Consider the following 27,061-nt stretch of genomic DNA (forward strand, 5'->3'; position numbering starts at 1 on the left):
CGACTCTGGAGACAAGCGCCATGTGTCCCTTCCAGATCACCCTAATTAAACTTTAATGCAAGATTCTTCAGCATGTTCTTCCTATGACTCAGCAATTGTAGAGGCAGCCTTGTACTAAAATGGCAACGGCAAAAATGAAAGCATCCTGGGATTGCAAAGAACGGAAGAGCATCGCCCTGGCCCTACAGTATGTTACATGAGAGCAGGAAACAGACTTTTGGTTAAGCCACTGAAATTTAGGAATTGTTTGTTACTAGGACTTAACGTAGCCTATCCTTACAGGTACAGGACGCCTTCCTCGAAGTACTTAAAAAAACCATATAGCTCAACCATGACTACGAGATGCAGGGGAACTCCTGGAGGTGAGTAATACGTGACCACCAAGCCATAAGTGCCAGCCCTATCAACAATTTTACTAAGTAACATCCAGGGTTTCTGGAGTATAGTAAGTAGGGTGAAGATATAAAGGCAGGAGGGTTATGAGGTATGAGTTTTGAAAGAAAGAAAAGAGACAAATCATACAGAGAAATATGGACCAGTTAAAGATCTGGGGTTTTATCACAAGGGAAAGGGAAACCATTAAAGTAGTTTTTTAAAAAAAGTGACTAAAGTCAGATTTTTGTCTTTTAAAGGATTAATCTGAATATAGTAGATTATAAAATAAAGAGGCTAAAAACAGAAGCTTGGACCAGCTGGCAAGCCACTGTGGCAGTCCAGGGGACAGCAAAATGGCAGCTCAGAGTAGGAATGGGGATGAGTAAAATTATCTAGAAATATTTAAGAGATAAACCTAGAATGATGAACGTTCCCTATTTTCCCAGAACAGGGAACTTTCCGTGTTAAGAGTGAGACAGCTCGAGGCAAACCAAGATGAACTGGATACCCTATATAGATACAGATGGGCTTCATGACTGACAGGTGTGGAAATTTAGGAAGAGGACTGAGTCACTCTACATATTTGAATGTATGGGGGTGCCATTTATTGAAACAGAAGACACCGAATAAAGAACAGATATGACGAGAGAGAAAATACTGAGTTTACAATATGCGACCAAGTGAAGATGTCAAATAAGCAGTTGAACAAATAGGTAAATCTAATATATTGTCACTAATTACAGCTAACTACCGTACCATCTATGTGCAAGGAACTGTTACGGTTAGCATATATTAACTCTCTCTTCTCAGCAGCCAGTGATGTGCCTCCATCTCATACTAATGAAGGCAAAGAAGTTATTCTAGGCATTTCTGTTTGAAAATGATGGAGCTGGAACTGAAACTCAAATTAACCTGGATTTGAAAGCGGCCTTTCTTGTTTCCTACTTTTGCGACCTTGGACAAGACCCGGGGAGTTTGATCAACTCAGCCTTAAAAAATGGATGCCATGCTGAGAGCAGACTATCAGGGGTGGGAGGAAGGAAAAATTCCATTAGATGTCAGACCCAGAAGAGGCTAATCTTATAATCGAGGTTATTTTTAGAAGCTAGAAAAAGAGTAAGGGTGCGAACTTCAGAAAGGCACACTATAGGTCAATGACAGGAGGAATCAGAGTCGAGCCACTTAATCCAATAAGACAATATGACATGAGAGTCTGGTGGTGTGGTTTCTGGAGTCAAACTGCTGAGATTCAAAACTAAACTCCACCACTTACTAGCTATTTAATGTCGAATGAGTCACTTACATTCTCTTAATGGAATTTTCTCAACTGAACAATGGTAATAATTATGATAGTCCCTACGCACCCAACACACCCACTGATCAGTTCCAGGATTAAACTTTACATAAAATACTTTACATATGTATCTAGCTGTGTCTAGCCAAGTAACAGGAACCACTTTAGATCTTTCAATAAAGAGAATTTAACACTTGGAATTAGCTACTCAGGTGATGAATAATCTGAGAAGTGAAATATGGGACAGTGAAGCAACTCAGAGTTGCACAGCAGAAGGAAGTCAGCCCCACTGCTAAGAGAGAGGGGAGGCTGGAAAGCTTAGCAGAGCACAGAAACTAAGGCTGCGAATGACAGCCAGAATGATGGAGACTGCACGATAACAAATGGGAGCTTAAAGGAAGGGGCTGTCAGGTAAGAGGTAGAGTTTTAGAGGAGAATCAGCTGTAGCCAGAGTCACCAAAGGGTGGCAAGGACATTGACACTTCCCACTAGGGCTTCCATCGGCTCCACCCACTTCTCTATAACACACGGAAGGATGTATCCGGGCGAGGGATCGATCTGGGAACAGACAGTTGACCCTTACAGCATGTTCCTGGGGTTCCTGGTAAGAGCTCAAAAACTGTCAGCTCTTATTAGGTACCTAAGACCAGGTGCTAAGCACAAGGGTGAACACTTATGGAAATCACAATGCAGGGGAAAATACAGAATTATATAAAATAACAAACATGACGATTAAATAGAAATGAGTGATGTGTGAGGTGATGGGGAAGGAAAAATGGGAGAGCTAATGGTCTGAGCAAAGTCAAGGAAGGCTTATGGGAAAAAATGATATTGAATCCAAGACCTACAGCGTGAGTAGGAGTTGCCAGGTGAAATCAGAGGGAAAAAAAATCTAGGTAAAGAGAATTACACATACAAAGGTATATCTGAGATTTTTACAGAGTTTCCAGAAGACCGAGGCAGACGCCCAAGAGGTTGGGTGGAGAGAAATAAGGCTGAAGACACGAATTGTAGCAGGCCTTATAAACCACGTTAAAAAATCATTCATTCTAAAGGCAATGAAGGTCAAGCAAAAAGTCAAAAGACAGACAGACCAGTCAGTCAGTGCTTGGCCCCGGCTCTCTCTCTGGACTTTACCTGGACAGGAGCTGGCTGGAGACCAGATGTGAGGAGGTGACACTTCTCTCTTGATGTCCTCCATCTCAGTAAAAGCCCACCATCTATCCATTATTCAGGCCCAAACCCCTGGAATCATCCTCGGTGATTTCTCTCACACTCCACATCAATTCCATTGGGGAAGACTATATATTTTGCTATATATATATACATATAAAATATATATATATATAAAATATATAAAATATATATATATATAATATATATATAAAATATATATATAATATATATATAAAATATATATATTATATATATATATATATATATATATATATATATATATATATATATATCCTTTATCTAACCATTGCTCACCAGTTTCACTTCTGGCAACCTAGTCAAAGGACGGTCATCCATTTCCTGGACTGCGGCATTCACTTCCCAGCTCGTTTTTCTGCTTCCGCTTTCGCCTCTCCACACACCATTCCTCCCACGGCAGAGTGATCCATTTAACATGCGGTTCAAATCGGGACATTCTCTTTCTGCTCAGAACCCCCCAGTCGCTTCTGTCACTGATGGGGTTAATGAAACATCTGTACTGCAGCCTCCAAGGTGCTATACCAGTTGTCCTCAAATGTAACTGGGAGCTTTTAACAAAAACAGTACCTGGGATCTACTTGAGACAGGGTTACTGAATCAGGTCAGAACCTTGGGCTTTGCCCACAGCCTCATGCACTCCCACTCTGCCTTCCAGGTTTCTTCGAGCACACCAAGCAGCGCCTTCCCCATTCATTTTGTTTTCGATGCCCTTCGCCTTGAGTACTGTCTCCCACTTGTTTGCACACGTGCTTCCCTTAGCTCATTGAGTGTCTGGTCATCTGCCACCTCCTCGAAGGGGTCTCTCTTAGCCATCTTGCCTGTCTTGTTTATATAATTTATATGTTTATTTCAGTCTCTTTCCACTAGACTCTAAGCTCCATGAGAACAGTAAATGTCTCTATCTTGTTCATCGCTGTGTCTTCAGCACCTTAGCACATAGCAAGCATTCAATATGCTGTTGTTAACTGGAAGAAATATTCACGTGTAGTTACATCTGGGGCCTCAAGGGCCTAGTCTTCAAAGATGCAGGGATTCAAACAATGGGAAAAGACAAGAGCTGAGTCCCTAAAAACCTAGCTATAAGTTAGAGCACAATCGCAGGCAAGGCAGAGGCCAGACACTGGGACTGAAGACATCAAGTAGGGTAGGACAAGTAGCAAGAACTCTGCTGCATCCCTAGAGGGACTTACCTGGAGCACTTTTAAGTCCCTTGAATAAAGATAACTTTGGTGTTCAAGGCTGAGACCGAGCAGAGCCTTCAAAGAGGCTCCATTAGAGCTAAGAAGGCTGGCAGGCTTGGGACACTTTCTGACCGTTGCTAGATAGAGTGTGAAATGCCAAATCCATCTCTGACTTTTCTTCAAATGCAGGGCTCTGTGACTCACTCTTGTAGCATTTTCTTTATTTGGTGAAGAAGATATAAACATTTTGCTGGGAGATCCCAGTAGAATAGTCCAAATTACAGGAAGCACTCGGCTCTGCTAATTGTGCATCTTAATGTGGCATCAGGACATTTGTCACTCCAATGCATTTCCTTCTGATGCCCACCCCAGATGTTTCAGGAAGTCCAGTTACTCTTATGGGAAATTAAGCAGCAGCAAGATTCTACAGTCGTCCTAGTCTAGACTCTGATATTGATCACGTAACGGACAAATTGGAAGAATGAGGTAGAGTGGCCTTCTTGTGTCTTAGATATAAGTGCAAATACTCAGTGGAGAGTGACCTTTAACAAATGCAAATCTACTTTATAGAGCATCGCCTCTGTGACTCTTTTCAAAGTATGTGCTAATGGTCAGCTAGACATTCCTCTCTCAGCTTCCTCTGATGCACTTAGGAAAACTCCTGAGAACTCGCTAAAGGTTTTTATGTGTTTCTCATTGATATTTGCTTTTCAAATGTTTGTCAAGTTCAGGCATTTGTATTGGTCCTATTAAAGTTAAAAGAATTTGGATAGTGAAAATGACCCACAATAAACACACACACAAAAATAGAGACCCTTAAAGACTGTGATTCCCAAGCCCAATTTGTTACAGCCCCAGAAAATATGAGTCCCAGAAAAATTAAGAGGCATTAACACACTAGACTGGATGAGCACCTGGGTTTGGAACCTTAGCCATGCCATGTACTTATACTTCATTAACTCTTTAAATTCTACACATTGGAAATAATGTCATATCCAACTCATAAGTATTGTGTAAACATCTGGCATATACAGGAACCCAACAAATACTAGTTATTTTATTAGAAATATTTACGAAACATCTTGTCCTAAATAAAGCTAATATGTTCTATACCAAGACCATAAGACAATAATTTCTAAAATGTATGAATCATTATTTACCTGTTTTATTGTCAAGGCTAACCATTAAATCCAAGTCCTTTTACTTGACTGAGGTTTTAAGAGTTACAATAAACCACAGATACAAAGTATTAGATTTGTAAGGACCTAAAGCCCTTTGAGATCCCCAATCTACACCCCAAACTGGCTGATAGTTATTCTGTAATGACATGCAAACCATGACAAGAGCCCACCAGACACCCAGACAAGTCATTGCACACTGAGGAACCTGGTGTAGACTTCTAGTCCCTGAGAATAAATGAAAAGCATCTCCTCATTGTTTCCACACACCAGCTGGAGGCTCACCTTCAGGAGCCAGCTAGAACACAGAGTCTATGCAAGCATTTGAGGGCGGATTTGCATCTCTCTTCAGTCTCCTTTACTCTCGAAAATGGTCCATCATCTCTGAGAGCCAGTCTTCGTGATTTCCAGACCAACTCCATCCTAATCCCTCATCACCCTCCGTACTGGATGCTCACACTTGCATTTGCTTCAATTTACTGATGTGTTTTAGGCAGAATTGCCAACGGTATCCTCTGAAGTGGTCTAGCCAATGTGGAAGATGGTGATGTAGTCAATGTATTTCCACGAATTTAATTTATGTCAGCATCTTCAATGTTGGACTTCAATTTTATATTTCACTTCATTGGCTTCTTCCAGCATTTTAATTCATTAAAGTTATTTTGAATTCAATATGCATCCCTTCTATGGCATCTTCTAGTGACAGACAAAACTATTAGTCTCCACTCCAGACACTTCTCCTCCGTGACATAGAGCCATTATTAATATTCCTCAATTCATTCCATAATTCACCTGCCAATAATGTCATTCCGGGCAGCACTTGTCAAAATTTCATCCATGGGGATATCCAAAGAGGCTTCATCAGAATTTTTTTCCGAAGCATTATTCAAATGAAAAGATATGTGGATTGTATTTTTGGTTGTATTTTCATGTAACTCAGGTTGTATTATCCTACGTACTCAGAATTCAATATTCACAAACCTTAAAGTCTTGGGAACGTATTTTTATAGATTGCAACATAGAGTTCTCAAGTAAATGCCAGCTCAGGTGTTAAGATAGACTAGATCAAAAGTTCTTAATTCATAAGAATCCACGCATGAGCTTCAAAAATCACAGGCAATGTTATGGTTATGTGAATATGTGAATTTTCTTGGACTAAAGTTTCCAGCTCAAAAGAGTCCTATACTCAAACACTACCATTGAACAAGATTAAGATGAATTAAAGAGGCCACAAATTTAAGCCTGTCCTATGCCCATCGGCACATTTTCTATCTGTGCTGTGCACAAGGCCCTTGCAATTCCACTCTCCTTCTCCAGATCGCCCAGAGTCCTGCGCTTATAGCTACGTGGTTACCAGGTCGTGAAACTGCAGCACATTCACACGGACACCTCCAAAAATCGCACCTAACATAAATTAAAAAGCTCTTGCGGCCATCTCAGCTCCTTCTTGTGAATTAGTCTTCTGATACGTAGTGTTTATGAGAAAAGAACTTTTTTTTTTTTTTACTGAGTATGAATCACAAGGAACGGAATGAAGGAATGTAGAGGATTTGTTTTTAGAAAATGGGATAAACTATAGGTGAACTGATTTGGATCAAGGGTGCAGTTAACGAGACTCGTCCCTGAGTTAGTCCTTGGGACTATCAGACAAAGCATTTGGGCACTCAGGAAAGAATGTTTTCTGGAAGATGAGTAGAATAGCTTTGAAAAGGGAATGATAATCATTTCTTAACCAGAAACATTATACTGCTATGTAGGAAAAGATACTCTCTTCACATGGGTCGGAGAGAATTTCTCCAAGTCCCCTTGTGCTGGCTCATGGCTGTGTGTCTCATTCCATGTTGTCTCTTTTTCACAGACTGCCCTTTCTGTTTGCTGTCCGTTTTTACAACGCTCAATCGTCACCTTATCTAGGAAGGCTATTCTGGCTACTAAGTCAGATTTAAATGTGTGTTTTGGTAATCCTATGCTCACTGGAATCCAAGGAAGCAATTGCTATGAGACGGTTGAGATTGTTTCTATGTGTTCTGATGTCTTAGAGGAAAAAGCCAAACTGGCTATAAAAAATAAAATAAAAAGTCAGTGGGTTAGCATATAGGCATGTTTCTTACTCATCGCATGGGCCTACAGAGATCTGTGGCTCACCTGGGTAGCTTTCTTCTGAACAATAGTCTGTGATCCCAGCTCCCGCATCTTGGGACACCATCATTTTCAACATGTGACTTCCACCATCAGCACAGGAGAGGGGACAGAATGCCCAGGACCCTTAGTGAGAACGCACAGAGCAAAGCCCGTAGCCCACCCACTATACATCTGTATAAGAGCTTGAAAAACAACACAACTTGTAGTTTGGATTTTGAGGTCATTTATTACCGCAGCAAACCCTAGACATCCTGACTACATATCTGCCCTGGAGAATGGCAAGTTGATGTTAAGCAGTCATCAATGCCACTTAAGCTTTAGTGAGTACCACATACATAAGATCTCTTTGATTTGCCAACGTTCAAAGACCCTTCAATTTGGCTCATATAAGAGGAGTAGGGTACGCATACCTCTGGACTCCGGAGTAAAAATGGGGTCACCAAGAGTCATTTTCTTTCTTTTTTTCCTTTATAGCTACTCTTTCCCCTACGGTGACTTCATTTTCAGACAGGCTCTTCTATGTGGTGGCAAGATGGCTTCGGGCTTATATTTTTCTAGATTAACAACTTTAATGAAAAGAGAAAACCTCTTTCCTGATAGTTTTAGGAAACGTTGTAGGTATTCCTCTCACTGCCCTGTTGGGATCACGTGTTTATTTCTAAAGCAGAAATAGCCAGCGGGATACAATTCTCTCACTAGCCAAGTCTGGGTCATGTCCCCACTCCAAGAATCAAGATTAGCTTCATTCCACCCAAACTGCATGGACAGAGTGTGGGAAAACATGACTCCCAAGGGTAACTAAAATGTGATAACCAGGAGAACGAATGGATGCTTGGGAGAAAATGCAAACAAGGTCACCGAAATACATACTGCTTAAATAAGGGCACTGAGTTTGATTTTCTCTCAGGTCTCTTCCAACTTTTATAGTCTATGTCTCTGCTTTCCATTTCTTCAAAATGTGTCCAAACTGTGCATTTATTTCACAAACATGGTAATCAGTTGCTCTTTGCAGTTAACCGTTCTTCATAGTAGATACAGTTTAATTTTTAGGGATAATAAAGCGGAAACGCACTTCCCTCTCTTTTTCCTACTGTTATGTTCTTCTATATGGGCCTCTCTCTACACCTAATCGTATTATATCCTCACTGCAAGCAAAGCGCCTAAAGAGATTGCAACCTTATTGTGAACACTGACTTCACCAGCTCAGAGCTGTAAAGTGACCACAAACCCTGCAGGAGCAATAAACTCGGTCCCTTCTTTCTACTCAGGGGCATTGTGAGAATAGATGCATGTAAACTCTTTAAGCCCTTCGGAGAAAAGGTGCTATATAAATCCAAGTGATTATCCATACCATTATCCGACACACATTGAACCTCCGTCCCTTGGAGACTGTTTCATACTGTTTCATTGCTAATTTCACTGACAGCAGTTGATAAAGTTGACATTTGGTTTTAATGGCACCAGTTAATAAGCTGTGAAAAGGTTTCACAGTCTTATCAAGGAATATAGTACATTACAAATATTAAAAATTACTCTTGGAATTAACATAATCTGCACTGGACACTCTACTGAATTGATCTGATAAAATATGCCAAGTTTTGTTCTTTTCTTTTTCGCTCTAAGAAGACTTACATCTTCATTGGATGTGAGGACGAATGTTTATAGTCTTCTAAGTGTGTGTATGTGTGTATGTGTATGTGTGTGTGTGTGTGTGTGTGTGTGTGTGTGTGTGTGTGTGTGTGTTCTGCCTATGTACTTCTGATAATGAATATTCAGTCTGTGTCAGAGTAACTTTCAGTTTGGCTTGAGGCTTTGAACTTTTGAAAATACACACAAACCTGTATAGCACCTGGTTCTACTTAAAACCATTTATAGCTTTCAATTTTTGAGACCACTCCAAGCGTTATCATGGAGTGCAGCATTTAAAGGAAACTGGAGATGAAATCGCTATAATTGCTTCTATTTATTGAGAGTCTCCTTTGGATTAGTGCTTTTCATAATTATTAATTTTATCCTCGCTATAGCCCTTTAAGATAATTTTATCAATTTAAACCCTCATACTTATAAGTGACAGAAAACCCAATTGAGACTAGCTCTAACAAGAAAGAATATTTATTAACTCAAATGCAAGTCCAGGATAGAACCCAGGGGTCTCAGACATGGCTCAACCAAGGGCTCAAATGACATCTCCACAATCTTTTCCTCGACCTGCTTCTTTCAGATGGCCCTCGTCTCAGGGTCCCTGTGGCGATGCTCGTTAACTCAAACTCACAAATACAGCAAGCGATCCAACAGAGGAGAGAATCTATTTCTTCCGTCAGCTCAGAAAAGCATTCAATTTTCTTGGTTCTGATTGGCCTGACTTAGACCATGTGACCAGCTCGAAGGCAATTGTCAGAGTCTGAAGGCTGAAGGTTGGTACTGATTGGCTCAGCCTTAACTTAGGTCATTCAGGAAAGAGATGTTTTCTAGAAGATGAAGGGGAAGGACAGAGACAACTTATCCAAAGCACAAGAACTGAGGGTGGGCTGGGGTGGGATCAGCAAAACGAAATTGTGATATTGTTGCCATCGAAGTGAAAATGGGGGAAAGAGTAGATGCAAAGCAGCGATATCAATGAGTATCGATTACAGATCGGCAGTATCTTTATTTTACCAAGGAGGAAACGGGCTCAGAGACGTTAAGTGACTTATGTGATATCATACATCTAATGAGCGGCAGGACCAGAATTGGACACAAAACTCCTGTGAGTCAAAGCTAATGTCCACCGTCTTCTAGAACACAGAAAAATGGAAGACTGTATGGGAAGCAGCATATCTAATTGAGCCTTAAAAAGGCAGGTCCCAGATGTCTACTTTCTTTGGGACAGATCGCTAGAAAGCAGTGCCTTCTGTAATGCAGTTGATCCACATTGTATGCCATCTGTGAGGCCAGTTCAAAGAGCGAATCAAAGAATTTGCGTTGGTGGAAAGAACAGTGGGGTGGGAGGGAATGCATCAGACGCTTCATCCAAATTTCTGCAGCCCTTTCTATCTTTAGTGAGAAGTTCGGAGAGTCATGTAATCTCTTTAAAATGTGAAATAAAGGATAATGGCACCTAACTCCACACTGGAAACTGTTAAAAGAAACCGATATATTCTAAACTGCCTTGTAAAGCATCGTGTGCTTACAAGCATAAGCTGCTGTTATGAAAATAATAATAAAAAAAAAAGTGTTACATTCCCTCTTAGAGCTCACGGTGCCCTGCTAGGCAATGAAGGATGTCTCCATATTTGTGAATTTTATTTCAATGATTCATTTTCTTTACACTTATAAGATCCTCTCAGTCCTGAAATGTCAGAGTCTTAACACATCCTATAAAAGTGGCTCCTCGTCATTCTCTGTTGGCTCATTTTCTGCTTGACTTCAAAATGTTGGGATGCCTCAGGGTTCCGGCCAAGGCTCTGCCTCTTCTCTCTTTGTACCCTCTTCCTCGGTGATCTCATCCAGTCCTGACTTTCTTTTTGTCTATACACCAATAAGTGCCAACCTTCCAGATATCTGCATCCAACTACAAATGTGTCAACCTCCACTTAGCCTTTTCACAGGCATTTTTGTTAACATGGCTACAGCAAAATTCTGGATTTCCATCATCATTTGTTTCTACCAATCTACTCCTTCCCTAATCTTTCCCATTTCGATGACTTTATCCTTAATTACTGTTTCCTGTATCTCCCGCATCTTATAAATCAATCAGTCCCCTTTACCTAATTTCTTCTAAATCATAATCTGAGTCTAGCCTCTTCGCTCTACCCTCACTACCATGGCCCTAGTCCAACCCTACAGCATCTTCCCCATTATCCCCATAATAGTCCTTCAAAAGATGTTTCTGACCCCACTGCTCCCTTCTATGATACTATCTAGACAGCTGCTAGAATAATGCTTTTAAACTGCGCATCAGATCACCTTACTTCCCTGCTCCCAGCCTTCCATTGGCATCCCATCATCCACGGATGGCTCCGAAAACCCTGTATGATCTAGTCCCTGTACGCTTTTCCAATTTCATATCTCAGGACTATTCTCTTAGCTCACTATGCCTCCACTTCTATAGTATTCTTTTGTTTCCTAGAGTTCTGGTCTTAGAGACTCCCCACTAGCTGTTTTCTCTGTTGGAAATCTTTAAGCCCTTGATTTTTCAGAGCTAGTTCCTTCAGGCCATGCAGATTTCAGCTCGCTTCTTTAGTTTTTCGTTTGCTCCCATAAAAATGTAAGTTTTATGTAACCGGAGACTTTAGATTATTTACAGCTATATTTTCCAGGCTTAGAACAATGCCAAACACTGTTGAATGAATAAATAGAAAAAGCAGATGAATAAATAGATAAATTGAAGGATGAATGATGAATTATAGCTTTTATTTCAAATCTTGGGCCACCTCCGCAGCGACCTTGCCACTTGCGATATATATGAGATCACTATTATGACCTGTATTTCTGTTTCGAGTAGGAGGGCTGGGGAAAGAGGTTGGTTCCAAAGCCGACCAGCCCTGGGCGGGAATTCTTGCCCCACCGCTTACGGGCATATTTCCTTGTGTTACGTTACTCCGCTTCTCTGACCCCCATTGTAAAGTGGTGATAATAATAACTCGCCTCGCGAAGTTCTTATGAAATTCAATAAAACCGAACAGGACACCTGACACAGGGAAGGCAGCCAATCAATGTTACTTCTTCTCTTGTGTCCTCACTTGTCACTGATTATAATAACGCACACGGTTTGTGCTGAGAATATTACATGCACCGGACACTGTAGGTGTGGAGGGAAGGGATCACATAGATGGAAAAACTCTCGGACCCTGTGTGGCCACCCTCCATGTGCTCGTCCGATCCCCTTTCCCTGCTTCCCCACATGCTCCCTACTCCATGACCTATAAGGCAGACCTACAGGAACTGGATCAACAGGTTTTCTTGCCTCTGGATTCTGGTTGGGTTTGACTAATGGGGAGCACTGGCAGGAGACTGGAGAGGAGGGATGTGGTCGGGGAATTTATTTCCCTGGCTCCATCTCTTAGGGGTGGATGAGGGCTAAGTACCTCCTTCAACTGAGAATCACAGCTCTCTCCAGAATGGTTCCCAGGAACCGTGCCTTCCCCCTTCCCCTCTCCCCACTGGGCCCAGGGGTGTTAAAGGGTCCCTGGCAGTAACGACCCCCTGGGGTTTCTGCACACCCACTGACGCGTTCGTACATATGCATGGAAACCTCCTCCGAGTACTCAGTTTGAGCGCACGGTCTGTTCCCTACCCAGATCCTGCCTGAAACAGCTCCTGTCCCAAAGGGGTTCACAGCCCGAGAACTCGTCACGCCAGAAGTCAGTCATGCTAAATGGACCACAGCAAGAGCTCTTCATCGCCACCCCGCCTACCTCACGGTGAGTCTTTATTCATCGCCCATCTTCCTAAAGAAACCATCGAGAACATCTGTGTGTTTATGAAGCAACGGAGTTGAGAAGTGCTGTATGTTAAACATCATTTCTTTTTAATCGGTGGTTCTCAGCTGACCAAGTCTCCTGAGAAACTTGCAAAAACACCCACGCTTAGACCAACCGTAAACCAACTGAGTCGGGGTCCCAGGACGTGAAGCCCAGGCACCTGCATATTTGCAAAAGCAACCCACACGTTTCTAGTGTGGAGTCAGGCTGAGGACAACGGCTTTTAATGCTCCCGGAGAGATTACGGCGGGGGCTGCCCACTCTGGTGAGACGCCGCCATGGGCATTTCGTTCCCACACTGAAATCGCTCCCCCACTCTGCTACCTCTAAACTCCTTTCACGCTGGCCTCTGCATTGTGTGATTCTGAATCGGTAATCATTCTTCTAGTAACTCCAACTGACTTGGCCGCCAAAGGTGAAGATTTGTCTTACAACTAGTCTGGCATTTCCCTTGAACGTACTCGATAGTGGCCCCTTGGTTTCGGTCTTCCTTTCCAGGGATAAGAAGCATGGTGCCACGACACCTGCCCAGACTCCCAGTCCACAGCCCAGGCCGACAGTGCCAACAGTGCCCCGCAGCCTCTGCCTTCCAGGGATGGTTGGCCATGTGGGCTACACTACTATACAGTACGATAGGAAAAGTTATTTTCAGCAATGGATTTCATCAGGGACACATTTTTTACATCCCTCAGCGTACTAAGAATCTTCCTAAAGGCCTTATAATCACTATCATCAAGGTATATTGTAAGTATCCATCCTTAAACAGATCAAGGGACCTTGCTAATGAACTTGTTCAAATCTCTTAATGCACATGGATTTGTACTATAACTGTCTCTACCCCCAGGAGCTAGTATATGTGATAGTTCTCTGTATAAATATAGGATCTTCTACACATGCGTGCGATTATCATCACTGTTTCTACAATTACAACTTCAGACCAAAAAAAAAAAAAAAGCTACAAACATGTTTAAGATAAACATAAAAAATTAAATGTATTTAAACCATTAACGATAGTGGTGCTGGGAATGACATAATGCCCACTAATTACACAAATGCTAATACAAACTTTACAGAGCAGAATATTATGAATCTATGTAGATCTAAGTCTAAACACCCAAAGTTACGTTATCACCAAATATCGGAAGCACATTTTCTGGGAAGGAAGTTAAATGAACAGAAAAGGGGTCAGTGGGGCGGTTCGTGAAGAGGGAATAGTTATTGGAAGCCATAATCACAGTGCCACTCATGTGACTAATATCAAGATGCAGTAGCTGTCGTTGACTCCCCAAGAGGCAAATCCATTCTGACTAACTTCCAGTCAACTAAGCCAGCTGAGGTTTCTTTTCTTATCGGTGACTCTCCTGCGCCATCGTGGATTTGGAGACAAACCTCATCTCCAGCTAAAACAGCTGACTGTCCTCTCTTTATGACCTTAATGTCGGTTCATTTGAATAACACGTGATGTGAAATCTAAAGAAGTAATTTGATGTGATTAGAACACATAATGAGAATCTGATCTATCAGGGACTTTCATATATAATTACTCACACATTTATTCAGTCAACATTGCTTGAGCAGCTGAGAAGCACTGACTGCATGCGCTGCTGTGGTGACTCTGGAAAGCCATGGACAAGGCATGGACATTGCTGCTCCAGTACACACGAGCTTATATTAAAGAAATAGACATGACCTTTCGATTAATAACATCTGATACGTGCTATGAGAAACATCTGAATGGGGAGATGGAGAAGGGCACGATCTGGTTGCACAGGAAATAACCTGGTTTGTTCTGCCTTAATTTTCCTTCTAGATCTATAACTTGTAAGACAGGCTAAGCAACCTCAACTACTCATTGTAAACAGCTTCAATTAGTTAAAATGCCAAAAGAAGACAAGAAAATTTCATTAGTTTGTATGCACAGATGTAAAATGATCCTAGTTTTCAAAACAAGCTATGATTTTGAGATCCGTGTTTACAATTATGAGAGCATTTATTGTGTGAGTAAATTACAGCTTATCATATCATATCATATCATATATTGGGGAGGGGGGACAACACCAGCTATAGTGGGAAAAAATGTATTTAGAGTCAGATAAAGCTAGTTTTGAATCCCGGCCCTGCCACTGACAAGCTCCATGTCTTTATGACGTTTAGCTTATTTGAGCCCCAGTTTCCTCACCTGTAGAAGAGAAACAATCATACCTATCTCACAGCTTGTGTGTATAGTGGGAAAATCTATACGAAATGTTAGGCAAACGTGTGTTGGTTTGTACTGACCCCTGGTTGGTCCTGATCTCTCTGTAGCCATTCTCTACCTAATGATGCTCAGGAGAAAGACATCACTGTCGAGTTCCGTGCTGTAAATAGTGTCATTTGCTTAAATCTACAGGGAGATAACGACATCAAAAACCAGCCTGATTCAAGAGGGTAAAAGGATTTCTCAGAACTCTTATAGCTGATTTTTTCCTCTCTCATTTTTTTTTTTTTTTTTTTTTTAACGTATAAGGAACTGGAACTTGTCTTATAACTGCATAAGAGTCACTGCATAAGACATCACAGAGCAGAGGAGAACAAAGAATGGGACTGGAGGGAAGCCACACTGTACAGGGAGGGAAAAGGAAGCTGCTTCTGATTACAGGAAGTCGCTTGGAAAGACTAAAAGCAGATGAGACCATTCCCACTAAGCAAAGAGCTAGCGCAGCCCACCTATGCGGGGAACTGGGCAAGTGACAGCCACGGGCTGCGAGCAGGTGTCCAAGGACCCGAGGCCCGGGCTTGGTGGCGTCAATCCGTGATCACTACTGCCCAGGTCTGGCACGATCCCCTGTAGAATTTTTGCCTCGCCCACAGCTTTACACGTAGTCCCTTTCTTAGACTCTACTTAAATTATCCGAATTTCCAGTGCCATCTGTTTTCTGCTGGGAACACTGATTTTACAGATGTTAATATCGTAATGTAGACGATCACACCTACCTAGGAAGATTATGGAAACCAGCTGCTTGTATTAAACCATGAGATAACAAGGAAAACGGAATTATTTTGGAAAATAGACACGCATGCCAGAATACCCTAGTTTCTTGAGGACTGAGTTCTGACAAATATGCCAGAACTTTCCAACTGGGAAAAAAAGTCATGCTCATTTTCAGATGAAAAGTTAAAATCCTTTTTCTAAAAAAATTATCAAACAGCTTCTCTTTCTGTTCCCTTCCCAAATAATTCAAAGCAAAGGTGCTTAGTTGGGGCTGAGTTTTTAGTCAGGTGTCTTTGGGTGGAAGATGCGAAGCAAAGCCCAGCGTGGGATCTGGAGCCTGAGCAGAGTAAGGAGCGTGTCTGCCTGGGGCTGTCCAGTACAGAGGGCTAGAGCCCAGTCGGGTGTCGGAGGCACCCCAAGGGAAGGGCAGCCTGCCGTGGGGTGTCGGAGCCTGAGTGGGCACTGGAAGTCATTCTGTGGGTCTATGACCCTGCAGGGTTGTTGGAGCCTGAGCAGGGTCCAGGGAGCATGTACCTACTTGGGATGCCAGAACCCAAGAAGGGTGAGGAAGCAAACTGATAGATCAGGGGGTGTCCCAGCACAGTGTCAGAGCCTGGGAGGGCTGGAGAAGCTCTCTCTCTGCATAGCGGGAGAGGGTGGCCCAATGCAGGGTCTCAGAGCCTGGGTGGGGTGAAGGAGGCAGGCGTGCAGGGGATCAGCAGCAGCAGTAGCCCAGCCTGGGGGACTGGAGCCCAGGTGAGGTGAGGAGGGCACCTGCGCAGTGGAGAGGGGCAGCAATGGTGGCAGACAGATATGTCAGAGCCTGGGCCAGGCGAGGAGGATGCCCACAAGGGATCAGGATTTGGAAGTGACAGTGACCCAGTGGAGGGTCTGAGAGCTCAAGCAGAGTGAGCAGGTGATCTCTGCAAATGTTGAGGGGGGTGGCAGCTGTGACAGGAGATTGGTTACAGATAGAGGCAATGATGAAATAAGTAAATGCATTAAGAACAATGGAGTCAGGATTCTCACTATTAAAAAAGTGAGTTCGAAATATCAAAAAGGAGAAAACCAGTATTGGAACTGGAGATATCGATGTAATCTCATGATTTTTCATGTATAACTAGATACATACAGACATGAATAAGATGTAAAAGTGTCTACATGCATATCTAGGGTGTGTGCATATACTCCTTAGTTCTGAACCCAGAAAGGGCTTAAGAGCAGCAGCATTCAGTAGTGGGGATCACATATAGCACCCACATCCTGGTTTCTAAATGCTTTTTTCTGGTAAAAGGAATCAGAGTTCATTGGAGAAATGGCCGATTTCAGGGCTGGGACAGGGAAAGTACAAAATGAACCTGGAGCACCTTTCTCGAATGTAAAAAAATGCTCAAAACAGATGGAGGCACCTCGAGGGGACACGTAAAGCAGCTTAAAAAGGGCTCCCGCCGGTCAAATCACAGATATCTAGAGCACCAAAGAAAAAAAATTAGGAGAAATGGATTACGACTTATGGAATAAAAGCAGAACCCAAGTGTCTCTACTGACGTAATAATATCAATGAACAAATTGAAAGTTTGATGAGTAATGAGATATTTACATAGTTTCATACGTAATACCTCTGTTCAAAACACTCATTAACTACAAAGGAAAAAAGGAATATTTTTACAGTGAAGAAGGCTGGCAAGTCCAGTTAATCAAGTGGCCAAAGTTAACATCACCTGTAATATAGGACAGGTGGAAATTATGTGTGCTCTGACAGAAAACAAGGTCACAGCATCACTTGATTCAATGGTATTCCAGCCAAAGGTGTACACTGTGGGTCTAGTAATGAAGAAACAGCAGACAAACCCAAATCAAGAGACGTTCCACAACCTCACTGGTCTGTAATCTTGCAAACATGTCAAGGTCATGAAAGTCAAAGGAAGACTGGGGAATTGTTCTAGAAACTAATGAGATGTAATATCTAAAAAACAACAAGAAATTGCATCTTTTAGCTATTATTACGATACTTGGAGAAACTTAAGTGGGGTCTGAGGATCAGATGGTAGTAACATACCAGTGTTAACTTCTGGTTTTCATAGTTTTCGTGATTATACAGGAGAATGTTCCTGTTTATAGAAAACGAACACGATTATTTGAGGCTGATGGGACATCATGTTGGCAAATGACTTTTAATGATTCAGATGAAAGGAAAAAGGAAATTATTTATGCTGTACTTGCCACTCTTACTTAAACCTGATATCGTTTAGAAATTACTCTGGAAAAGTTATCTAAAGCTTTCATCACAATCTAGCACTAAGCCTCTACCCTTCAGTCATTTTGACAACACAAACTTGGTGCCAAATGACTCTTCTTGCCTCCTACGGCTCCTTCAGCAAAGAGAACTTAGACCTCTTCTTAGGAAGATAATCTGGGTCATATAATTTGTAGGGTAACTGATGGCAACATGATAATCTCAGTGAGATTTCTGTCTTTCTTCCTTTTTTTTTTTTTAGCTTACTGCTTCCACTTAGAAATGAAACTTAAAATATTCTGCTGTGACCTTTTTGCCTGAGAGGAGAGTTTAATTACCTGCCCAGTTTACATAAATTATGTCGCCTGTTTGTCTAAAATTGAATCCTGGGTAGAGATCAATATGGCCTCAGAAACACCAGAGCAAATGACTTCTCAAATGCCATCAAAGGTCACTGGAACCTTTCCTGTTTGGATGGGGACACATTCTGTTCGACAACCTGGAACATGTCACTGGCCTGCTGCCTGCTGCCCTGGGTTCCAACCACAAGAGCATGATTGATCATCAGTTAGAGGACGCAGGGGACGAACTCCCTCAGGAATCGGCTGTATGGAATTAACTGAATACCACGATGAGTCTGATTCATCATTCTCCACAAAGAATGAGGAAAATGGCACAGAACACACCCAGAGCTTGATGCATGAGGCCTCTCGGAGGCAAACTGCAATTTATACTCAGGATCCTGATGGTTACAGACTATGCACGTGCTATTTGGTTGCAGTTCCACACAATTATCCAGGGAAAAAAAGTGTCTTTAGATCTTTCCTTCGTTCTACTATTCTTCCTTTCAGGAAGGAGATACTGGTGAGGGCCAGGTATGTGTGTGACTTTATTCAAATTATTACATTATAAAATATTTCATAGTCGAGGTGCAAATAAAGTATAAAGGGATCGCAGACAGAGATAGAGTCTTCCTCTGGGAGATTCAGAGAAAGCTTCGTAGAGGGTATAATATTTAATTAACTGGACAAAGAGTTATCGTTATAGTAAATATTTGGAAAACGAAGGCACGAGGATATAGCAAGAGCAATGTCATAGAAATTGTGCAAATCTGAAGCCCAGCAATGACTTCGATATGACCTAAACATCAGGGTAAAGATATTGAAAAGAGAGGCTTGTGGGTGCTGAAGTCAGGCCCTCTGTAAGCATGTGCGTTTTGTCAGCATAAAGCCAGAGGGAAAAGAACCAACCAAGAAGAAACAGAGACACGTGGCAAAACACGTGGAATTAAAGACAAAAAAAAGGAGGGATCCCATTAGGAAAGTGATGAAGACGATCAAAAGATAGAGGGAGGTCAAGAAGAACAGACCCAAGAAACACCACTGATAATGTGATTGCAAGAGCAATCTCAGCCTCGCCACACACGGAGCGTGTCCAGTCTCGAGGGAAAAAAAGAAACTCTAGCGAAAGTCAGTGCCGTAGGTGTGGATTGAGCTTCCTCACAGTTCAGTGGTAAATGGAGATAGAATGAAGGTAAATACAGCAGTGAAAATAGAAATAAGGAAAAGTAGATGGAAGGGGGGGGTGATTTTATCATAAAAAGCAAAACACTGTGGTAGGCAGAAGGGTTGAGTGCAAGAAAATGAGAGACGGATGCTATAAAAAAAACGGCAGATAATTGTTATATCGAGTTTTCTTGGAGCGGGGACAGTAAGAGGAGATGGAATTGAGAGTTCGGGTATAAGAATATCTTCTTCCAGCAGAAGAAGGAAGGGAAAACTAAGAAAGTTTAAGACAGGTGTGAAATATGTCAGGTCTCTTAAGGCTTAGAAAGCTCTTCCCCAAAGACAGAAACAAAGACAGACAATACTAAATTATTCAGGGCCTAAGCTTCAAAGTCTGAAGAACATCAAGGGCCACAGGCGAGTTGGAGCTCAGCGGCACCAGATAGCTGCCTGGATCCTTGCAATATAAATAAGATTCCCACAGAATAGGGCAAGGAACACAGTGCATAGACCTTGAGGTGCTACATAAAAAGCAACTTTGCCGCTCATACAGGAAAGTCCCTTGAACGCTTTAAGGTTTATCCACATGATAAGAATGACTAAGTCAAGGAGTGACTGTGGTCTTGGACTGAATTGGACAACCCGGAATACAGTCCAGATTTTGCCACTAATCCTCGGGTGATCCAGCCAAGTCACTTTTTCCCTCTGCTTCTCCATTTCCCTCCTTTACAACATGGATAATAGGCTTAGTGAATCTTGTAAGCTTTCCTAGTTCAGAATGAATGTGCAGTAAGGCCTTTCAGAGCTGACAGTGTTTTCTTGCGTCTGGCTTCATGAAGCAAGGGCCCCAGGTGCGTGCTGAGCAGTAAGGCATCCTCAGACACTGACACATGGAAGACAGACTACACATCTTTCGTGAAAAGCATTTCGAACAGGTTCGAAGAGCCTTAAGTAAATTTATGCTGAAGGAAAGACCGGAAACCTAGGTGTCTTTAGAGAACTACATAGAGCTGACCCTTGAACAATGTGGGCTTGAACCGCGTGCGTCTACTTATAGGGAGATTTTTTTCAATACATACAGTAAATGTATTTTCTTTTCCTTACGATTTTCTTAATAACATTCTCTTTTCCCTTGTTTACTATACTGTAAGGATACAGAATATTATGTACATATAACATACAAAATATGTTAATTGACTGTTTATGTTATTGGTCAACAGTGGGCTATTTGTACAGTTGGGCCTCCACATCCACAGATTACCAGCTGCGGATCAAAAATACTATTTTCAAACTGCAGTTGGTTGAATTCACGGGCCGACGGCAGTTAGGGTTTTTGGGGAGTCAAAGCACCCCTAACCCTGGCATTGCTCAAGGGTCGACCATATAATTATATATAATAGAGAAGATTAAAAGCAATCAAAATGTCTCAATTCAATGGGAATATTAAATGCAATGAATATATGCTGTCATTAAAAATAGGCTTTTAAAGTGTAGTTAACATAATGGATATTGAGGAGTCATTAAAATGTTTGGTTAATTGTTTAAGATAATGGAAATAGGCCAAAGCTTCCAGCTTTCAAAAATGCCAGTGCCTCCCAATACTCTCTGGTATTTTTTCCTTAGCTTCTATCACCACCTGAAATCTGCATATTTTACTTATCATGTTTATTTTTGTCTCTCCAAACTGGGAAATGAGCTCCATGAGGGTCATAATAATTTTTTTCTCTTTTGTTCCCTGCCTAAGCCTCATTTCCTAGAGAAGTACTTGGCAGATAGTAGGCATTCATCAAATATTTGTTGAATGAATAAATTTAATGTCAAGTGAAAAAGCAGATAAAATTAGATACAGAGAATGATGATTCTAATTTTATAAAGCTAAATATAAATGTGTACGTGAGTCTGAGTATGTCTTGGATATTTATCGTAAAAAATATTTCATCTTGAAATGAAAAAGTATGAAAAAAGACAAAATAGCCACTCATTTTTAAAAACAAGTGATTTGGCATCAAATTCAGTATGGTTATCAGTGAGATTTAGCTGTGTGTGTGTGCGTGTGCGCGTGTGATAATATTGCGTTGATACTTCCTGGTCCCTTCATTCAATTCTGTGGCAGTCCTGAATCTTTCTAATACTCCCCACCTCCATTGCTTCTTCTATGATCTAAGCTTCCACCATTATCCCTCACTTAAACTGACACAAAGTCGGCTGGTCTGTCTGATCACTCTTGATCCTACAATCCATTTTTCAAACAGCTTCTACAGTTTAAAACTAAAAAATTAATCCCACTATTCCCCTATGAAAAAACCCTCAACAGCTTTCCTTCTCGCTCAGAATAAAATCCAAATTCCTTACTAACAATGGCCTAAGACTCTGGCCAACTTCCCCAAACTTATCTCTTGCCAAGCTGCCCCACAGTCACCTCACTTTACTACATTTTTCCCTTGTCCTCAAAACTCAAAAACTTGGGCTTCTCTCAAACTTTTGTACCAGACTTACCTCTTCCTGAAATGCCCCTCCCCCAGATTATGTCAAGCTGGCTGCTTCTCATTCTCCAGGTCTCTGTTTAACATCACCTTTTAGAGAGCCCTGTGGGACCACCGTCCACTCCAATTCCACACGATTCACTTTCCTTCTATTGCTTTGCTCCGCTGAAGTTAAAACATATATCCTTGTCTCAAATTATGCCCCTCCCCCAGATTATGTCAAGCTGGCTGCTTCTCATTCTCCAGGTCTCTGTTTAACATCACCTTTTAGAGAGCCCTGTGGGACCACCGTCCACTCCAATTCCACACGATTCACTTTCCTTCTATTGCTTTGCTCCGCTGAAGTTAAAACATATATCCTTGTCTCAAATTATCTTGTCCATTCACTTATACGTTTATTGCATGTATCCAACTTCTTCCCTACAAAGTAAGCTTTCTGAGAGCAGGAAGCTTGTCTTCCTTCTTCTCTATGTTCCCAAGATCAAGCACAATCCTGGACACATGGAGCTACTCAACAACTACCTTCTCGGTGACTGAATGAATGATTCTGACCTTGGCACATATCTGCTCCAAAGTGTGGTACATCTCCTACTCCATTCTTGGGATCTTTCATTCTGGTTCTTTCATCTTTGACCTTACTTTTGTAAGACTTTGAGCCAAGACGTGGACTTCAAATGATAAAAGTCTGAGTAAAGATATAAGCAGAGGACATGCTAGGATGAGGACATGTGTGATATAAGCAGAGGACATGCTAGGATGAGGACATGTGTGAGAAAAGGGACAGAGAGAGGTAAGGGATGTTCAATAAAAGCTGTTGTGAAGTCCGCAGTGGTCATATTGATCAGAACTCTTTTCTTTATGAGACAGAGAGCCAAACCGAACTGCTGTAAGCAAAACAAACAAAAAACAATTTTTGAGAAAGAATTTATTCACGTTACAGGAAAATTTAAGAGTACGCTGGCTTCAGGCTTTGGTGTATCGAGGTGATCAGAGAATGTTATCAGAAATGCATTTCTTGAACCCTTCATCTCTGTTCCTTCTGCACTGGCATTTTTCCAAGCAATCTCTTCTTGAGTAGAAGTGACTACCAACAATTTCAGCTTAAAACATAATAGCTTAGCAATATCAGTAAAGAGATATCCCTTCTTTCCCAATAGCTATAGCAAAAATTTCAGAAGGTCTTTGCTAGCCAGCTGTATTAGTTGGCTATTGCTTCAAAGAAAACCACCCTAAAACTCATTATTTAAGACAGTGATAATTCATTCTTGCTCTTGAGTCTGCAGGTTGGACTGCTGGTTCTGGGAGTCTCAGCTGGGCTCACTGATGCACCAGCTGTGGGACAGTTGGCTCTGCTGTCTCGTCCGGGCTCTCTACGTGTTTGTGCGATGGCAGTCTGGCTGTTCTGGAATAGCTGTAACTGGAAAAACTGGGCTCTCCTCTATGTGTCCCTTATCCTCCAGCAGTTTAGCCCAGACTTCCCGCATGGCAGTGGCGCAGTTTTATGATACAGGGTGGAAAGCGACGTGGCAACTTGAAGTCTAGACTGAGAATTAGCACGACACGATCGCTGCTACATTCTATCGGCTGCGCCCAGTCACGAGGCCCATTCATACTGAAAGAACTGGGAGGAACTTAATAAAAAGAGCTGCAAAGTCACGTTGCAAACAGCATGGATAGAGGGAAGGTGGAAACCGAGATGATTTTTGCAATCCATCTCAGACTGGACTTGGGTCAAGGGCCCATCAGTAAACGTTAGGCCACACCAAGTGTGGACAGAAAGCTTAGGAGTGATGGCTTCTAAGGGAAAAGTGAAGTGATGTTCCCATAAGAAGTGATGATTAGCAAGCAAATCCAGCCATTTCCACTACATGGATGTACAAGCAGGAAGTCAGTTTATCATAGTGATTTAGAGCATAAGGTTTTGATTCAGGCTGTTGATGTTGGAATCATAACACTGCCACTTACTCGGTGTGTTTAACACATTACTTCACCTCCCATATCCCAATTTTCCCATCTGTAGAATAGAAATAATCACAGTTCTTCCCTCACAGAATTCTTTTGAGGATCAAATGAGACCGTGCAAGTCAACTGCTTAAAGGAGAAACCGGCACTTTGCAGTGTTCACTGCTGTTTTTCATTTGTATTATTCTTTGGCAATTGTGAGGTTTTAAATAATTATGACAAAAAGAGAGACATGTCAGGAACATCATTTAAAGGAAAGAAGCTTGGCTTTCTTTCTAACGATGGAGTGAGATTTCTCCCTTTCATCTCCACTATATTTGCCCCACTGAATTCAGTTTCTAGTATCACGTTAGAGCTGCAGGGGAAAACATTCTTCCATAAAGAAAGCTAGGTAAATTTCAGGCTTAAGAAAACAAAAGCGATAAGTATAAGCCTGTGGCAAGGGCACAAAGCTGTGTTAGCATGGTTCCAGGGTAATACTGCAGCCCACCATCAATTATTAAACCGGGTCAATATTTGTGGCCCGGAAAAGCGTTTTAGCATATATTATTTATGCAGATGGCTGTAATAGGTACTCCATCCTTGAATATGGAGCTTCAAGAGTGGAATGCTATTAATGAAAAAAGTACTTGGCCCAGGAAATAGGAAATCTCCCTTTCCAGAAAAATGTCAAAATGCGATTCTCTCTCCCTCTCTCTCTCCACTATCTTATTTCTCCACAAGAAACGAATTTCTAATAAATCTATAATTACTGTGCTTCTCCAAGTCAGATATTATGCTGGGTGCTGCAGAGAAGGTAAAGAAGGTTCTAGGAAAAATAAATATTGATTCTGGCCCTCAAAAAGCGTACAGTCTGGTTTGAGTAAATATAATTTCAAGTTTGAAGCAGGGGAGAAAAGGTCTATATTATCAAAGGCTGTAACGTGGGATAGAGACAGATGTTTACAAAGTTAAGTTCAGGTCAGAGGTGATCAGCATGAGCTAAAAACTCCTGATGGGCATATAGTAGGTGGCATTTCCCTCTGAATTTGAAAGATGGCCAGATGGGAGGGGCAAGGAGAGGAGGTCAGAGGTTGCATTCTGGAGTTGGCAAGTCGACGAAGAAGACAGCACAGAGGTAGAGGTGAGTTAGCGAGTTAGCTGCACGTGGAGAAAGAGGCGCCTCACTAGAGGAGACTCACTTGGGTTCGGAGAGGCAGAAAGAGCTGAGTGTTCAAGAGGGGACTCTCCCATGCTTTGATCTATGACAAAATGTGACTGCCAAAAAGAGGTCATTAGACTTGATCTTATAAGCAATATGAAGCTGCTGTAGGTCAAAGTCACTCTTTTATTAACTCAATAAATAATAATACGATTTTCTTGAATGATTACTGTGTGTCAGTCCTGTGCTACAAGCGATAGGGCAAAAGGGCTTTAGAGATGGACAAGCTGATAACCTTCTTCTAAGGAACCAAGGAACCAATGGAGGGGCACACACACACACACACACACACACACACACACACACACACACTCCCCCCTCTACTACTATCGATAAAGCCTGAATTGCATTACGAGAAGCGCAAATGGCCATTCGGAGGTTAGATAGCTTTGGACAGCAGGAAAGAAAACATGTCTGTGACTGTCAAGTTTTAAAACTTTCACTAGAATGAGCTCAATTAACCTCTCTGGTTGTAGCAAGTAGTTATTAATTTCTAGGCTGAATTAGACAATTCTGGTTCTTTGCTCTTCACGTCATGTCTCAGAAACCCAGCAAGCCTGTCGCCAGGCAGGGGCACTCACGCCATGCTCTGGGAGCTTTCTGGCCCCACTTAGGTCTTAAACAGGACTCTCTTTGGCATCTCGACACCAGTTCAGCTCCAAAAGCCTAACGCGGAAGGTGCTCAGGAAAAGGGACATGTTTAGCTCTCTGGAAGCACAGAGATGTTTCTCGCCCACGTGAAGCTCTGGCTTTGTACTGAGAGGTGAGCAGTACGTAGGGCAGATGGCACCTTTTCTCATCCATTTACTGGGTCTCTGTGCTCCTCCTTGAGTGAGAGAACACTGTGAAGAACATGGAGGTCGTCTCCAAAGTCAACAGGCAGTAATTACTGCGAGGCATCTACTCCCTCCACCCCCATCCACCTTCCCACATTTTAAATAATGATAGTGGCAGAGATTAAGGGCTCCCACTGTGCCTGAACTAAACGTTTAACATACAATATATTCTTCAGTCCTCACAGAAACCCTATGAGGTGGGTATCATTATCATCTCTATTTTACAGGTGAGATGAAGTAGAGGTTAAATAATGTGCCCAAAGACAGTTTAGCAGCTGCTGGGAGCTGGATGCAAATGAAGATGTGTGGAAGTTCCATCTTGGGGAATGGTGTACATCTTTCTGAATGTACTCTGACACAGTGTCCATAATAAAAAGCTTCTTGCTCTGAAACAGGAGAATTTGTCACCTCTAAGGACTGTCTTGTACCGTAGTAAATGCTCAATAAATATTTGTTGAATGAGTAGATAAATTAATTTGTGTTATGTGTTTCATATATTCAGGTAGGTTCATATTTATCTATCAAAATGCATCAATATGCCAGATGTAAATTCTAAAAAGGTATACATAGGTAATTATCTATTATTCTGTCCCCTACTGGATGATAAGCTATGTAAGGATAACACCGGGTCTAGTTACTGCTACATGTCAGCTCCTGGTAAAGTGCTCAGCTCATAAAAGGCACTCATTACATAGGAGTTGAATTTCAACATAAATGTACAAATACTTATCGAAGAATATACATCTAAATATTTTACATACATGTAAGTCTACATATACACATATCACATGACGTATGATGGTATTCTTGCAAATGTTTGTCATATTTTCTCAATGGGCTAAGGCGTCCTCTTGGATAAATCTTTGGAGTTTATATTCAACAGAGAGGAAAGTATAAATGACCAGATCTGGAGAGTTACCATCAAATTACCCCAGAAAATCTTGATCCAATAGAATAATATCTATTTCCGAGTCCTCACTGCAGCAACTTGCTGACGGATGATGTAAAGAAAACGCAGAA

At 41.8% G+C, this 27,061-nt stretch overlaps 1 long non-coding RNA gene across 3 annotated transcripts in view; it reads left to right on the forward strand.

The window, feature by feature from the left end:
* The window catches only part of LOC120595697 (uncharacterized), a 29,888-nt gene extending 3,410 nt beyond the window's left edge, over positions 1-26,478 (forward strand). Inside the window, exons 2-4 of one of the 3 annotated variants that reach the window (XR_005650993.1) lie at positions 283-362; positions 18,317-18,929; positions 26,269-26,478. This is a non-coding gene — a long non-coding RNA (uncharacterized LOC120595697). Of the gene's footprint in view, positions 1-282; positions 363-821; positions 1,965-12,664; positions 13,095-18,316; positions 18,930-26,268 lie in introns of those variants that run through there. The other 2 variants (XR_005650991.1, XR_005650992.1) reach the window with 2 other exon arrangements.
* Positions 26,479-27,061: the final 583 nt, after the last annotated feature.

The sequence above is a fragment of the Pteropus medius genome, unplaced genomic scaffold, assembly GCF_902729225.1.
Source record: "Pteropus medius unplaced genomic scaffold, Ma_sr-lr_union100, whole genome shotgun sequence".
NCBI classification, from domain to species: Eukaryota; Metazoa; Chordata; class Mammalia; order Chiroptera; family Pteropodidae; genus Pteropus; species Pteropus medius.